The sequence below is a fragment of the Vidua macroura genome, chromosome Z (assembly GCF_024509145.1).
Source record: "Vidua macroura isolate BioBank_ID:100142 chromosome Z, ASM2450914v1, whole genome shotgun sequence".
Classification (NCBI taxonomy): Eukaryota; Metazoa; Chordata; class Aves; order Passeriformes; family Viduidae; genus Vidua; species Vidua macroura.
Genome location: NC_071611.1, coordinates 6,163,058 through 6,177,065, shown reverse-complemented (window position 1 = coordinate 6,177,065; position 14,008 = coordinate 6,163,058).

Sequence of the window (14,008 nt, the reverse complement as noted above, 5' to 3'; positions counted from 1 at the left end):
AATGTTTGTTAAATATCTCACCTACTGGCTATGCTTCAGGGATGTTTTAATTAGTAAGACAGGTTTTGGCTGCAGTTTTATTTTTGCCTATGTCTACAGGTTATTTTAAACTAATCCTGATTTTAAATAAAATTCCCAAATCTGTAGGCTTCTCCTTTCCTACTTCACCCTTTAATTCCAAAGTGCAGTTTGAAAGTCGACTTAAAGTTTTCCATAACTTAATTGTCTGTCTGTCTTGTATGTCTTGATGGTAAATGCAGAACGTCCTGGTGTGTTGGGTTTGTATGGCCAGGTTTTGATAGCAGGGAGGACATAGGGGTGGTTTCTGCAAGAAGCTGCTGGAAGCTTCCCCTGTGTCCAGTAGAGCTAGTGCCAGGCAGCTCCAGGATAGACCCTGCAATGGTCAAGGCTGGGCCAATTAGAAATGGTAGTAAAGCCTCTGTCATAAAGTATTTAAGAATAACAAAAAAAAAGGTTATTACACAAGTTTAATTGCAGCCAGAGAAAAGCAGGATGGGAATGTGTGTGAGCAGCAGCCCTGCAGACAGCCAGGGCAGTGCAGAAGGAGGGGCAGGAGCTGCTCCAGGCTCTGGAGCTCAGATTCCCCTGCAGCCCCTGGAGCAGCCCATGGTGAGGCAGCTGTGCCCCTGCAGCCCAGGGAGGGCAAGGGGGAGCAGAGATCCACCTGCAGCCCCTGGGGGAGCCCAGGCTGGAGCAGGCTTCCTGGTAGGATTTGAGATCCATTGGGGCAACCACGCTAGAACAACCTGTCCCTGTAGGACTGCAGCCATGGAATAGTGAGCCACACTGGAACAGTTGGTGAAGATCTGTTGCCCATGGGATAGATTAATGTCAGGACTGTCTCCTGTGAGAGGGAGCAGGGGTAGGACTCCTCTCCCTGAGCAGCATCAGGAACAACTGTGATGAACTTATCATAACCCACATTTCTCCCTCCCTGCACCACTGGGGAAGAAAGTAAGACTAGCAAGGAGGGAGGGGTGAAGGGAGGGTATTTTTAAGGTCATATTTATTGTGCTGTGATTTTGTTAGAAATAAATGTAATTGACATCTCTAGTTTGAGCCTGTTTTGCCTATGACAGTATTTGGTGATTGATCTCTCTGGGTCCTTATCTCAACCCAGGAACCTTTTTTTTTTTTTTTTTTTTTTCTCCCCTATCCAGCTGAGCAGGGGAGTGACAGAGCAGCTTTGGGAGGTGCCTGGCATCCAGCCAGGGTCAACCCACTCCATCTGGGAATCAGCAATTTGCATAATGCAGTGGGATAGGAATGATAGAAACAGTTTGCAGTAGTGTTCAGTGCAACTGAAAGTCCAAATTAGTGGCAAAACAGAGTATACAGTCTCAAAGACAAATTTGGAGCGCTGATGATGAGAAAACAGTGTTACAAAATAAACCCAAATTTGAACTAGTCAAGAGGTTCTATTGTTCCTGATGTGATAGAGAATCCTTTCTAAGCTGAAGCTATTTTAATGTGAATCCTAAAGCCCAGCTATAATCACATAACAAGACTAATTCAAAATAACAATCAGCCTAATCTGGTGTTTAGTACAATCAACTGAGAGATTAAGGTTCCAATTCATAAAGCACTTGCATACACTGTCTACTTCCAAAATCCTTGAAAATTACATGCATGCCATTGCCAGTTCGCAATGATCTTTAAATCCATGTATCTCCAGTGTCACAATGTCTTCCAATATCTTCTGGTACTATAGGCAACTTTCAGCTCAGTGTCTCAGTCTGTTAGCTCAGGCAAGTGAGGCCACATACAGAAATAAAGGAAGAAGAGACACCGAGGAGAGGAAAATACATAGAAAGTAGGGGAAATGTTTCACTACCATTTAAGAAAATATACTTTTTTTTTTTTTTTTTTGGAAAGGGGGGGGAGGTGGTTCTGGTGGGTTCTTTTTGTTTGCTTTGGGTATTTTGGTTTTGTTTTTGTTTTGTTACATTGACAGGACTCAGAACAGATTGGTGAAATTCCCAGAAGGGACAAAAACAGGACACCAATTTCAATAAATAACTCAGAAAAATGGATTTTCAGCTCCCATGATATAACAAAAGTCTTGAGAATGACTGGAAAAAGTTTTTTATAGTACAACTGTGAAACTCACCCTAAAATAGAAGACATTGCAGCTCTTCCAAGAACTCTAAAGCACTTCTCCACAGCTTTTATAAAGCAACAGAGATGAGTCACATAAAATGATCTTAGCAATGTAAAAGTTAGTACTGTAAGTATACCATATCAGCACTGGGAAGAACAAAACTGAATTTGGACTTGTGTATTTTATCTACACTCACAGGTCTTGTATGTGGTGCAATCAGTGCCAGAAAGAAATAGATTAAAAAAAAAAATTATAAGCTTCTTATCCTATATATGTTTAAGATTTTTTTTTTTTTTTGGCCTTACTTTTTTTTTTTTAAGTTTTAAAAGTCAAATTCAAAGTTAAGGTCTGTTCTCAAAAATTCTGGTGAAATACTGATTTGCGATACAAACTTTGAAGCCCTGCCTAATGACCCATATCTTCATAAATTCAGGTTCAAGCTTCATTAACTGTTCCTTTTTCTCAGTTCCTATATTATATCTACAATCTACATTGTCTGAAACTGGGGACAGAAAAAAGAAGTGGCTAGGACCTTTGTCTTTACAGTTCTTGTGTGCGAGGGAGTTGAGATCTATTTTAGGCCTTTAGGAGAGTTGAAAGTTATAGTGGTCTCTAAGGAATCTTCATGTATTTAAAGTATTTCAAAAATAATACAGTTCCAATACAAGCCTAGTACCCAATCTGAATGAAGATACAGGACTCTATTGAATCACAGAATATTCTGTGGTTGGAAGGAAACTCAAACATCATCTGATACAGCCCATCTTGGAAAAAGCATCTATACAGGATGGCCCAGCACCCTGTCCAACTGAAACTTAAAAGTATCCAACATTGGGAAATCCACCATTTCCCTGAGGAGATTGTTCCAAAGGCTGATTGTTCTCATTGTAAAATAAATTATTTGTTTATTCCTTCTCAATTACAGCCTCAAAATGGATTAACTGCCACCAAAAAAAAAAAAAAAAATCACAATAAAAGAAAGGAAAGATTACAGTGAAATATATTTCATGAGTGGTCAACTTTAGCTTAGGACATAGAATTTCAGGAGATGCCCTTCTGCCCTTCTGCATTACAAACCAGACCCTAATTCATATTCTCTTCAGGGGGACTTGGGGTTAATTACAAGCTTGTTGTGTTGTGGCTTTATACCTCACTGTTTCCTAAAATGTTTGAACCTTTTCAGGCTCTCCTCCATTCCTCAGACATACACTTGAGTGCTTTCCACAAGTAAATATTGGTTTATCACTAAACCAAAATGTCCTATCTGTATACATTTTGCATAAGTGTATGTTGATAAATAAGCTAGCAAGCCTATGCATTGCACATAAGGCATTTCTTAAAGAGGATCTGGGTTTTATAGAGTGTAAAATATGGATATTGCTCTATTTATCTTACTGTAGCTTCCTGGAAAGGTGACAGTGGGTATTAGAATGCTATGCTTCATATACATGCTGAAGCACACTTTACATTCTTTCACATGGAGCAACCCAATAACCCACCTAAAAGAGAGGAAAGAGAGGTAAAAAGAAGTGTAAAAAATATGTCAGTCCTACCAAATGGTGTAAACCAGGTAGCCACTGACTAGTGAATTTAAATTCAACTGAATTCAATGGGTGCTGTTCCTTCCACCCCGGTTAGGCATGGTGTAAAACATGAAGGCACACAAGACCTGCCCTTTAGTGAGTATTTCTAGTCAAGTCATAGAGGTTTCATTTCTGGATCTTGCAGCAAACTCAAAGTCTTTCATGTATTTCTCTTCACAATGTGGCCGTGAAGAAACACTGACTGATATGTAAATATGGATATGTAGATATGAATTAGTGTGTAAAGGTCTCACCAGAAATCCAAAGCAGGAAAAGAAAGAGGAGCACTTTGTACATGACAGGACACAGAAAGACTTGAGGTATTTTTTAATATTTTTGTTTGCTTATTTTGAGATGTAGGTTGGTTTTTTTATACACCCTTTATAAAAATTGAAGTCTTTAATGTAACCTAGTTATGTTAGCTCAGTACTGTGATTAACTTAGGAAAACTCAACAGCTGAGCACTCATTGAGATGAGTTTTGCCAATCTGAAGGATCAGCAAAACAATCTGTCTGTCCATCCACCACAGCACTAACATAGGCAGACAGAAATCTCTGAAATCACCATATTTATCAATATGTTTTACTTTTATTATCTGACAACAGACAACATTTTGGATGGCTTTCATCACATCTAACTTCAGTGAGTTACATTATATACATAGTTGGGTTCCAAAGATAAAAGATTTTTCTCAGGAGTAATTTATTTGACCCATATTAAAGGTCTATTCTGATATAAATTAATTGCATCCTAGCACTGTCTAATTTTTCTAGTGACAAACAGCACAGATGGAGTTTTTATAGGTACTTTTGCATGTCCACATTTATAGAGCAGAATCCTATCTACCAAAACAAGGCAGGTAGACAATTTCATCTTCCTCAATTGTCTCAGTGTGAACATCTGATCAAGTCACTAATTCAGCTGGGAATTTTTTCTCTAATTAGCAGGTCTCATTCTATGATGAAAAGGGACTGTGGTAGTCTCCAGTGGGATCTATGCTGCTGCACCTCCAAATGCCAGGCAGATCTCATGCAAGCACCTAAACACATCAACTCAGTAGCAACTCTTAGGTTCTAGTGAATGGCATGGTTTTCTGGGCAGAAGAGAGCCCAGCACGGTTGAATTACAGAAAGTTTGAAAAACTTATTGTAAAGCAGAACACTAACATATTCCTTTTATATGAAGACAGTCTTTGCTAGAGCAGAACTTTTTCTCCTTCTTCCTTCCTCTGCCACAGTGACTTCTCAGGAACTTTTATATTTCCTTCTGCTTAAAATGTGTGACAGATATGAAACCTGGGAGAAGGCAGCTTTTGCTGTTGCTCAGAAATACTGCTTGACTTTGAAGGATCATAATAAAATTAGAAACACATCCATCTCAGATTTGGCCAGACCATGTCTTTATTATTTAAAAAAAAAAGTAATTATGATCAATAGCCACGGGCAAGATTCCCACCACCCTTAAGGCTTTATAATAAAAAAATTTAAAAAAAAAATTAACAAGTCACTCTGTCTGAAAGACTGCAAGACATTGCAGACAGCAGACAGGCAAGCAAACTGTAAGAAAATGATGAGAGAATAGCAATTTCCATAAGTGGCAATATACTCGTACTTGCAGGCCTTGGGCAGTGAGACTATTGTCATGCTTCCTTATTTATTTATTGGCCTTGAAGTCAAGGAAGAAAAATAAAGGAGGATTCAAAAGAGGATAAGGAGACAGACTTGTTTCAAAGAAAGTCCCAGTAGCTGTGAGTGTTTTTAGATGAGATTGTAATATCTGAAATAGTGAATGCTGTCTGAGCCAGTGGGCCCAACTCTCACCTAAATGTGGCAACCTACTTTTTGACATGGACACTCAGCCAGTACAAACACCCCAGGACTAAGATATCTCTGGCAATAGTTCTTTTCTGAAACATCAGGAGTGAATGCAATGTGTTAGTGAAGAGAAAGCGTGGACTAGTGAATCTAAGCAATACATGGATGAAGTCAATAGTGCAGAGATTTGTGCATCTTCCATTTATCAAGGGACAATCCATATATTCCAGTAGACTTGCTTATGACCCTGCTCATGATCATTATGTTCTCTCCTCATCCTAACTAAGCATCCTTTCTGATTCAGCTACATGGCCATAAGAGCAAGTAGTAATTTCCCTACCTTTCCTGCCTTTCTTTCCTTTTCATAGAAACTACCACTTTTTAATTTCCTTCCTGAAACTCATGATACATTTCTCAGAATTGCGAGACCTCACGAGGTTTTACAAACAGATAAACCATAGACAGACAATGAGTACAGGTGGATAGGACATGGGAAAATTCTTCAGTGAAAAAGAAAGGGAGAAGACAGGAATGAGAAACAGGCTGTGGGTATTGGAAGGTGACTGTCTTTAAAAGTGCAAACTGCTACACTCCATCACTGGACTGGTCCTTAGACACACTAAAAGTGAAAGGGAACCTATAAGGATCCAGTCATGTCACTCTATGCTTCACTTATATATAGTATAAATTAGAGCTGTGAACTAGGTGAACTGACACATTCGTTTCTGACACATTCTTTTTTGGTAGTGCTTTAAAATAGTTTCATATTTTTGCCCATTTCTTATTAGTCATTCATGAAGTCCAGCAGAGGTTAAGATTGCATTACCCAAATTTAGTCATCCACATGTGGGGCATGATCTCTAAACCAGTAACTTTGTCATCTTCTATAGACATGACATAAAATTCATATCCTTTGGCAGACTGACTATGATTCATATGGATTCCTGAAATAGATGGGAACCACCCTCTGGAGGTGCCAGGCACTTCCAGGGACTAGGAGAAGCCCACAGGAAGAGTAGCTTAGATTCCTAAATTTAATCATCATAAATCTCTTAGCAATTCCCTATAGATCATTCTCGTACTCTAAACACACTGCACAGACTGGCTGTGATTAAGAAAAACAATTGCACAAAACAGTGTGAAAAGCAAATCCTGTCCATCTTGATGTTGCTCCTTCCAGAGTACCAATCACCCAACCAATCCTGGCTGACACAGGAATCAGTTTTTTACTTCCCCATGCCTTTCCCAACTTCAGTCTTAACACCAGCAGGCCTCTCTCAGTGTTGCTTCTGTCTCCTGACACTTGTGCCTTGCTTGTGCTGTTGGAAAGGTTTAACTGCCCCTAAGCACATGAAAGGAAAACACAATTTTGCTTGTGTATGTGTGTGCATTACTATTCCTCCAAGGATTGCAACGCTTTAATATTTTTGGATTAACTCATGATCAAACATTGATGAATCACGGTATTTTACTGAAAAGCACAATCCTTAAGTCAACCACCTAATCTAAGAGAAGAAATTAAACTCTAAACCAACATAAACACATTACAAGTCATTAGTGTAATTAAAAAGGAATGTATAATTAAAACATTTGTGTATTTTAGCTCAAATTCATCTGCGGTAGGAAATTTTAATGAACTGTTCATCAAAGAAATCTCTGGAGTCTGAGGATAAGTTTAGCATAACAAGAAATTGAATGTTTTCTTCTCCTCGGCATAGGAAGCTCTGTTCCCACTGGCTTCGAAATCCAAGCTGTCATTGGCTCAAGCAAACTAATAATGATTCTAAATGGTTATGATCGTTTCAATGTTTTAAACTGATGTTATCTTTTTTATCCCTTAAGAATCATGTTTTTCATAATTACTTCTCTTTTGTCCTTTCCTTAAGACAAATGATTTTGTAATTAGTGATGAAGGAACCAGTGATCACTCCAAGACATCTGTCAAGTTGTCATGAAGTATCTGTCCCTGTAGCTATATTTAAACTTTCTGTTTAATAGCCTCTTGCTTTATTTCACCATTACATCTCTGCGGTATCATAAGCAGGATACCCTAATGATCAAGTTCTATAAAACACAGAGCAATTAGATTGTAAGACATATTGCTCCCATGAAAGTCCTTCCTTCTCATAATGTAACTCCCTCTTTTCCCTTTCTTCACCATCCCCCAGCCCCACAAGTTTGCTTGCAGCATTCATTAGCTCTTATTAGACAAGATAACTGTGTCAACAGCTATCCTGATGTTTGGCCATATTTCTGGGTTTGAATACTTATTTCACGAGTCTTTTGAATAAGCCTGGTGGTCTGAATAACAGCCTCATGGGTAAAATATCATAACAATATGATTGGGGTTTAGAAGATCTGCACTACCCACTTAGAAGTACAATATTGTTTTTCTAGAATGACCTTAAACTGCTAGTAATACTCTATTTTCTTTCCCACCCATCCCCAGGGCAGAGATTGTCCCATTTTGAGTGTGTCAAGGCCTCTGGGAACCCGTCTCTGGCAGAATTCTCCAATGAATACAGAACTATACAGAGGGATTCATAATATTACTGTAAAGTACATCAAGGCAAAGCAAAGATATTATTGTGTATTGTAATATTTATTTCACCCTGGGGTATATTTTCAAGCCTTGTATGCCTTAACATAAATCAGCTTCTTTTCCTCTTCCCCATTTTTAGACTCCAGGGTATTACTCTTTGTCTTACAAATGGTACCTTTCCAAAAATTATTCTCTAATGAGGCAGGAGAAAAATGCCTTTGAATAAACCCAAATAAAAGAGAGACATACTGGAACACAGAAATATATTTTAAAATTAAAAAAAAAAAAAAAGAAAAAAAAAAAAAAAAAAGAAAAAACCCAACAACAAAAAAAAACAAACACAGAAAAAATGGTGTGCATACACAGTGACACCAATCAGTGTCATACTACATAGATAGATAGGTGGATGCATAAATCAGCTGATTATTCAGAAAAGAAAATATTCCAAGCATATGGGCACTTCGATGCTGTGATGATAGCAGAGATAGGAAATTGTAGACAGAGAGTTGTTTTGCACACTGTTCACCCAAAATGAACTGAACTTTCCAAAACATTTCTTTTATCCTCTCTGTTCTCTTAGGGCCTCTGAATACCAAGCCAGAAAATATCTTATTTTACAGTTATTCATTGTATACATTCAGAGTTAAGTTTTTCAGTGCTTCTTGCTGCTTCACCAATTCAGAATATGATATTAATGTAAATAAGGCAACAAATACTGATGACACATGATACAAATGGAATTATTCATCCAACTTTTAAAATTATGTGGATGCTTTTACTTCTAAGTAGCTGTTTCAAAGTAATGAAACATAATTTCTTATTAAGAAATTTTGCCATTGGAGATTGTGACCTGGTCAAAGAAAGAGGCTGCACCTATTATGACAAGGATAATTTCATCCAGGGAGTGGGATAGACAATGAAGGTACAGTTACCATGTCTGTTTACTAATTAACAAGATTGTGTATGAAATGTGAGCAGCACTCCAGGTTGTCTTGTTCCACCACAATTTTTCTCCTCCTTGCAGGCATTTTTAGATGAAATCCTCAGGCTTTTTTCATGCATCAGATCAGGCAAGCCGAACATAATAGTTCCTACAGGCCTTGAATCCACGGGGCAAGTTTCAAAGTCACAAATGTAAATGAGGCATTCAACCCCCATTGATAGTCAAGGAGAACAGGGCACCTCTCTCCCCTTTGTGTCTTTGAAAATTTCCTGCTGTAATCTATGAAGTTTTCTCTATCACCAACTAAATTTCCATAACCTTCAGCAATGAAATGCACAGACCCTCTGGGTGAATGAACTGTGTAAGCAATTTTTTCAACTTTATTTTCAAGCTCCCATGATGGATCCATTAGTTTCTTCCTGATGCTTGGTTTATTTACATAGAGATCAAACACAGGCATTATTGCAAAAAGAGAAAGGGGGGTGGCAGAAGGGAGGGAGAGAATCCAGAGATAATCGAGACAAAAGCATCATGATGAAAGAGGCAAGCTCTTTGGAAACATGAGCTCTAATTTAGCCTCAACAAATCCTTTTGTCTTATCTGGGAAGGCATATATCCATGCATACACACACTCATATGTACACTTAGACACATATACAAAATGATGCTTAGTAAAGTGCTTTATACAACTGATGCAATCAGTCACACAGCAAAAACTGTCAAAGTCAATATTTTCAAGATTTCTCTGGGGAATTCAGGCTGTGCAAGAGATGTATGTTTTTCATTAGGGTTTACACCAGCATTTGGTGTAATTAATCCTAATGTTTCAATCTTCACATAATAAGCTTATTCAGAAGAATAAAGTATTGCAGAGTAATAGAAAGAAAATCCCCAACAGAAGCTGTTCATTATACATTAAGGAAGGATATATGATATTTTTTTTATGTTTATACCTTCTACTTTCTTTTCCATAGTTTTATTGCCACAATTTTAATATCTCAAAAAGGTGTCAAAGTTGTGACTATCCTAGAGCCTGTACAGAAGCATAGTCTGAGACACTTTCCATCCAAGGAACTGCAGTTTACATGGACAAATAGTGCCCTGAGAGGTTACTAGCACTAGGCCACTATAGAGAAGGATGTGACATCCACTGTGGAAAATGGGACACGTTCTGTCTTTCAGAAGATGTCTGCCCTTTGGTCTCCACAGACAGTATAGACACATCTCCTTTAGGCATATTTGCTGAGGTGGTGCGGTTGTGTGGCCAGAGTGAATCACAAAACCCTACTGGGATGGAGTCCATATCCTAGACAGATTATAGTGAGCTGCAGGCTGCTGTGCCTGTGCTGCTATCCATACCTGAGCCAGCTGGGCTGAGGATTACCCAGTTACACCTTTTTAGAAATAACTTCTCTTCAGTCTGAAGGGCTGGTTTAGTCTATCAACCTTACAGGACATTTCCTCTCCAGCAGCACAACACCACTGAAAAGATAGACTACAAAATCCTGCAAATTTAGAATCTGACTTCAAGTTTGTAACTGCTGACACTTCCAAACATTCACAGTGATGGAAAATAAATAATCAGTCATCTGATTAAATCTTGCTATCTGCAAGTTAATGCAGGTAATGACTTCAAGGACAGTCACAACACTTTCACTTAATTCCTGCAAACATTTCTCATTAAGTCCAGGCTTCTGTTGCCTTTTCTTCAGTTTTCCTTTCAGAGGAAAAATAGGGAAGTTTCCGGCTCCCTACATGCCCACTCTAATCTGAATGAGTAAATGTAAGGCTGTTCCTTACACGGGACAGGGTGTATTTCTAAGTTCAGATTTGGAAAGGGAAAAACAAATATGGACTAAAAAAGAAATTAAAAAGATAACATTTTACCTTGCTATCAAATCTAAGTGGCTGGATTTACATAGTTTAATTATTCATGCATTTCAGCACAGAAAATATGAAGTCTTATACCTAAGATACTTATTTATTTATTTACTATAAAGAACCAAAGAATTATTTCTTACAAAATCACCATTTTTAGAAAAAGAAGTTAAAAAAAAAAGCTAACTTTTTATTTTTGGGTGTCTTTTAAGCTAAGAAATGTTTTCTGTATCAAACTTTCCTAAGTAAAAACAAATGTTGTATAAAAATACAAATAATTTTATTCTTAGTAGGAATTGTGAATCATCTTGTCAGATCAAAATCTTTCATACCAGGCTAAAAAAAACCCCAAGAACCAAAATGAGAGAGAAAAAAAAAGAAAAAGAAAGAAAGAAAGAGTACATTGTTGGTTGGTTTCTTGGCCTTTGTGTTAATTAGGGTCACTTTCATCATCTTTACATGCAGTTTTCTTGTTTGGGGTTTTTTGTTGAATTATTTTTCTCTTTTTCTTTTCTTCCTAATTCTCTGATATGAAAGAGACTGTAGTAATGCTTCAACCAATCCCCAAAGGTCTTTACAGATAATTTCCAGTTGCATTACTGATTTATTTTTGCTTTGACCAGATGGCTCCAAGTTCATGTGACTGTAAGGGAGTGCTTTTGATTACCCTATTTATCTCTCCCAGTGCTCAATTTAAGGGTCAAACCTTGTGTAACACATTTGCCAAATAAACTATTCAGTGCTTCTGCCTTTTGGACACCATACTTCTGACATATGCTCTGTGCTTCATTAAACACAAAAGTTATTAAGTTTAATAAATGTTTTCACAAACTCTGTTTGTAACAAAAAATCTAAGTTTAAAATGTATTTATTTTATTCACATGTGGTTAGTGGATTACTTTGACTTTATCACCTAGAAAAATGGGTGAAATTGAAAGGCAGCATCCTGAATGAGACAGAGGTGGGGAAAGGAGAGCAGGCAAAAGCTGGGTGTTTTTTTTTTGTTCTTCTTTTTTTTTTTTTTTCCCTTGATATAGGTTATAAATGAAAAGCCGAGCAGAATGTTTTTAATGAAACCAATAAAAATGCAAAGGAAGATTTAATGTTTAAAGTAACGATAAATCAAAAGTGACAACTGAAATGCAATATTGTACCATGAGATTGAGGAAATAAATTCATCCATAGGGCAGATGTGCCTGCTGTAAAAAAAAAAAAAAAAAAAAAGAGAGTGATAAGGGGAAAAAAGACACAAAAATACTTTGAAAAGTTTTTGTCATCATTGTAACAAACTAAGTCTTATAAAATCAAAATAATAAAAAATAAGTGTAATATTGTTGGTTCAATAGAAATGCCTCTGACACATCCATGTGGAAACACACAGATGTATGTTTATACATATGATATATATATATATATATATGAATAAAAATGTAAAGAAGATGAAGTTCAAAATATTTAAGAATAAAAAGGCTCATAAACATATTCATAACTTATTTCTAAAGTTTTTATGCATAGCAACATGAATAATTACACAAGACAAATGGTGGCTCTGTACCACTACCTCAGCTGAAACCTTCAAAATGAGAATTAATTACTTGGAGGAAAGACTGTCTTGTAAAAGCATTGCCTGGGGACTAGGACCCCTGTGATCTGAATCCCAGCTCTGTCATAATCATGCTGTGTGACCTTGCAGGATCTGCTCTGGCCTAGATTTTTCCTAGCTAAATTTAGGCAATTAACTGAGGTGCCTAAGTTGGGAACTAAGCAGAGGTGGCTTTCTTTCCAGTCATTGGGTGGAAAGATGTATCTTCCATAATTAATTCAGATTTTATATGGACTAAATTGTGCTTTCAGAGCTGCCTATATTTTCTAATGATCAAGGAAGAATTCTAGAAGTGACACATAGTAATTTTTTTTTCTGATCTTTGGGTGCAATCCTGGCAAAATTATTCAGGTTCAATTGGACTTTGTTAAATAAAATAAGATAATTTGGAGGAGGTGAAAAGGATTCTGATGCTTTTCAGTGTGAGTTGCCTTTCACCAAACTTCTTTTATTTAAAGTAGGAATTGTGATGAGGTGATTTGAACTCAGGGTTAAAAACTGATTTTCCTCAATATGCAGTACAAACCTTTACAAATGCTGATTGTCATGGTGCACCTCTGAAAAATATATTTCATATAGAGTTCTAGTCCTTTTCAAAAAATGGATTACAAGGTGTGTTGTTTTCCTTCAAGGACATAAAAGAAATTGAGAGAAGCACAGACAACAGGTTTTGCTTTTACCATCCTTGAGTTCTGAAAAAAACCCTCACCTGGACTGTGACCTTCCTCTTGGGAAGACTGAGCCTCATAGGAAGAAAAAAGTTCTGCCTTTGCACCTCTCTGATGTGAAGAAAGGACTGGGAAGGAGGTCTGGAGACAATTGATAGACAAGATGAAGTTGTGATTCTCTCTGTTTGCACACACATGTGTGTGTGAGGTTTCTACAAGAGCAAAAGCCTGCAAATAATGAGGAAATAAAGGACTGATAAACAGAGTAATAAAGAAAGAGAGAGAGAAAGAATGAGAGAAAGAAAAGAAAGAAAGGAAAGAAAAAGAGAAAGAAAGAGAGAAAGAGGGAGAAAGAGAGAGAGGAAAGAATGAGAGAAAGAATGGAAATGAAAGAGAAGAAAGGAAAGAAAGGGAAGAAGAAAGAAAGAAAGAAAGAAGGAAAGAAGGAAAGAAGAAAGAAAGAAAGAAAGAAAGAAAGAAAGAAAGAAAAGAAAGAAAGAAAGAAAGAAAGAAAGAAAGAAAGAAAGAAAGAAAGAAAGAAAAGAAGAAAGAAAGAAAGAAAGAAAGAAAGAAAGAAAGAAAGAAAGAAAGAAAGAAAGAAAGAAAGAAAGAAAGAAAAGAAAGAAAGAAAGGAAAAGAAAGAAAGAAAGAAAGAAAGAAAGAAAGAAAGAAAGAAAGAAAAGAAAGAAAGAAAGAGAAGAAAGAAAGAAAGGAAGGAAGGAAGAAAGGAAGAAAGGAAGGAAAGAAAGGAAAGAAAGAAAGAAAGAAAGGAAGAAATGAAGAAAGGAAGAAAGAAAGGAAGAAAGTTAGGAAGAAAGTTAGGAAGAAAGTTAGGAAGAAAGAAAGAAAGAAAG